This window comes from Cheilinus undulatus, linkage group 16 (genome assembly GCF_018320785.1).
Source record: "Cheilinus undulatus linkage group 16, ASM1832078v1, whole genome shotgun sequence".
In the NCBI taxonomy this organism is placed as follows: Eukaryota; Metazoa; Chordata; class Actinopteri; order Labriformes; family Labridae; genus Cheilinus; species Cheilinus undulatus.
Genome location: NC_054880.1, coordinates 47898204 through 47901953, shown reverse-complemented (window position 1 = coordinate 47901953; position 3750 = coordinate 47898204). Strand labels below are relative to the sequence as shown.

The following is a 3750-nucleotide window of genomic DNA, read 5'->3' as shown; positions in this document are numbered from 1 at the left end:
CCGGGACCGGTACCGATCCGGCTGGAGTCTCTGGGCATCCTTCACCGTCTGTATGACGTCCCAGGTGGCAGCTCCGACGATGCAGGACGGGGGAAGGATGAAGTCGGGCTCGCGGTCTTCACGAGAGGGAGAGTCCACACGAGATAGGGCGTCCGGTTTTGTGTTCCGGGATCCTGGTCTGTAGGAGAGGGTGAAGTGGAAGCGGCTGAGGAAAAGGGCCCACCGAGCCTGACGAGGGTTCAGCCTGCGCGCTGTGCGCAGGTAGACGAGGTTCTTGTGGTCCGTCCATATTATGAAAGGGTGCTGCGTGCCCTCCAGCCAGTGCCTCCACTCCTGTAGTGTCCACACCACAGCCAGCAACTCTCTATTCCCGACGTCATAGTTTCTCTCAGAAGGGGACAGCCGACGAGAAAAGAAAGCACACGGGTGAAGCTTCTGGGTCTTGGGGTCTCTTTGAGAAAGCACCGCCCCAGCTCCGGTCTCAGAGGCGTCCACCTCAACCATGAACTGGAGGGATGAGTCAGGGTGCTTGAGGACGGGGGCGGAGGTGAACAGAGTCTTTAGGCGGGAGAAAGCCTCAGCAGCCTCTGGGGACCACCGATAGGGGGAGCTGGAGGAGGTGAGTCTAGTGAGGGGAGCAGCCACCCTACTATAATCCCTAATGAATCTCCTATAAAAATTAGCAAACCCTAGGAATCTCTGGAGCTCTTTGCGGGTGCTAGGGATGGGCCACTCAGTAACCGCCCGGATTTTAGCCGGGTCAGGCTGTAACTGTCCTTGGGCGATGATGAACCCTAGAAAACTCAATGAAGGGGTGTGAAATTCACACTTCTCAGGCTTGACAAATAACTTGTTCTCTAGTAATCTCTGAAGTACTAGCCTGACATGTTGTTGATGCTCCTGGAGAGAACGAGAGTAGATCAGAATGTCGTCTAGATAGACAAACACGAACCGGTTTAACATGTCCCTGAGCACATCGTTAATGAGGGCCTGAAAAACTGCGGGGGCGTTAGTGAGTCCAAAGGGCATGACTAGGTACTCGAAGTGGCCAATGGGGGTCTTAAAGGCAGTTTTCCATTCGTCCCCCTCCTTAATCCTGATGAGGTGATACGCGTTTCTAAGATCTAACTTAGAAAACACTTGGGCGGAGCAGAGAGGCTCAAAGGAGGGGTCGATCAAAGGGAGAGAGTATTTATTCTTGACGGTGATGTCATTAAGGCCTCTGAAGTCGATACAGGGACGCAGAGTGGAGTCCTTCTTTTTAACAAAAAAGAATCCAGCCCCGAGTGGGGACGAGGAGGGGCGAATGAGACCTGTAGCCAGGGAATCATGAATGTACGTCTCCATGGCCGATTTCTCAGGGGCGGAGAGGTTATAGAGGCGACTGCTAGGCAGGGATGCACCGGGGAGTAAATCAATCGCACAGTCGTAAGGACGATGCGGGGGAAGAGAGACGGCTAACTCCTTGCTAAAGACCTGTGCTAAGTCATGGTACTCGGGGGGAACATTGGACAGATCGGGGGGAGCAGGAGCGACTAACTGAGGGGATAGCAGACCGGAGGCAGTGGGAGTGACAATGGACGCTCCAGTTGGTAATGGTAGCGGTTTTCCAATTGATCTGAGGGTTATGTAACTGAAGCCAGGGGAGACCTAACACAATGGGAGCATGAGGAGAAGGGATAACAAAAGGTTGGATACTCTCACGGTGATTACCAGAAATAATGAGGGTTATCGGAACAGTCCGGTGAGTAACTCTGGCAATGAGTCGGCCGCCTAAGGCGGTGACGCTCTTGGGAGCAGACAGGGTTCTAGGGGAGTTGGAGCTGTTGAACTAGGCTGTCCTGAATGAAATTATCATCTGCTCCTGAATCAACTAGTGCTTGTATGGGGACGGAATCGCGCCCCAAAGGACACTCGAGGAACAGCTATGTGCAGGGGAGGGCTAGAGGAAGAGGAGGTCTGGCTCACACGAGTGCCCTCGGTCACGGGTGAGCCTTCTCTTTTGGCGTCTGGGGACAATTGGCAAGAAAATGGCCCGCTTGACCACAATAAATGCATAATCTAAGATTAAAACGCCTTTGGCGTTCACTAGGGGTTAACCTGGCGCGACCTAACTGCATGGGCTCGTCTTCAGGGGTAGTGGAAAACTCACTGGGAGGTCTCAGTCTTACAGGAGAGGGAGAAGTGGCGTGACCAGAAGGGGGTGCTACAGGACGGGGCCTGAATGACCTGTGCTGACTCCTCTCCCTCTGCCTTTCCCTCAAGCGATTGTCAATGCGAATGGCTAAAGATATAAGACCCTCGAGGGAGTCGGGCTCATCCCGAGAGGCTAGTTCGTCTTTAAGTTCTTCTGAAAGGCTTCTCAAAAACACACCCTTAAGTTCCACCTCCCCCCACCCGCTCTCTGAAGCAACAATGCGAAAATCAATAGAGAAATCTGCCACAGACTTAGAACCCTGGGAGAGGGAAAATAAGCGTTGAGCTGATTCTTGGCCCTGAAGGGGATGGTCAAAGATGCGACATAATTCACTAGAAAAGTCAGAATAAGAGGCTAACACTGGGGATTCACTATGCCATACTGCAGTGGCCCAGCGGGAGGCCTTCCCGCGTAACAAGTTCATAACGAAAGCAATCTTAGCTCTGTCAGTGGGGTAACTCAAGGGTTGCTGGTCAAACACTAGGGAACAACGTAACAAAAAACCTCTAGCGCTACCAATCTCTCCTGAAAAGAAATCTGGGTGAGGGACTTGAGGCTCTCTAAAGTGGGGGAGGGGAGGTGAAGGATCTACTGAGGGTGGCTGATTGTTAACAGGTGGAGGCTCTGGTGAAGGGTGGTGAGGCTGAGTGGCTGAGAGTAACTGTTCTGAGATATTGGAGACCTGGGAGTTGAGGGTTTGTAGAGATTGCATGATACCTTTGAGAATGGATTCGTGCTGGCCGAGACGTTGTCCTTGGTGAGTGATTGCTGTTTTCAGGGTGTCCGAGTCCGCTGAGTCCATTTCTGGCCTGAGTCTTCTGTTGTGTGGGTGTAATGGTAGGACTCAGGATGCGGAGACGATGGAGCAGATTTAACAGATTTATTGTGCAGGTAAGTGACAAAGGGAGGGGGGATCTCAGGAGTCCAAGGGAAAGTGAGAGTGTGCTGGAGCTGGCTGCGGTGATCAGGGCAGGAGGCACTGGAAAGAAGAGGGAGAGGCACGTTAACAACAAGAAGCAAAATACAAGCACTGGAAATTACTCAAAAAGGTTCTTCAAAAAGAGCACTGGAAACTTCTCTGGGAGATTTCGAGAGAAGGAGCCTGGAGCTGACGTTTACCGTAAGGTAAGGTTGGCAAGACTCAGGCGCTGAAGAGAGCTGCAGCAGGTCCTAAATAGTGATCCTCGATGAGTGATTCGCTGCAGGTGTGCGCTCTCCACAGCACCAGGGGGGGAGGGGTGAATGCCTCAGGGAAAGCAAAGAAAGTTAGCAGCCAGAAACAGCCTCCGGAACCGGAAGCTAACCAAAATAAGATAATAAAACGACAAAAAACACCACACCTATTATATCATTATCCTCTAAAAAAGGCCTTATTATATCATTCTCCTCTAAAAAAGGCTTTTTTCTGACATTCTCCTCTAAAAAAGGCTTTATTCTAACATTCTCCTCTAAAAAAGACTTTATTTTAACATTCTCCTCTAAAAAAGGTTTTATTTTAACATTCTCCTCTAAAAAAGGCTTTTTTCTAACATTCTCCTCTAAAAAAGACTTTA

At 50.9% G+C, this 3750-nt stretch overlaps 1 long non-coding RNA gene across 1 annotated transcript; it reads right to left on the bottom strand.

Moving 5' to 3' along the window:
• Window positions 1–3062: 3062 nt before the first annotated feature.
• LOC121524574 lies at window positions 3063–3524 on the bottom strand. Its single transcript, XR_005993133.1, has 2 exons — window positions 3317–3524; window positions 3063–3176 (listed from the first exon to the last, which is right to left on the bottom strand). It is a non-coding gene; the product is annotated as an uncharacterized LOC121524574 (long non-coding RNA).
• Window positions 3525–3750: the final 226 nt, after the last annotated feature.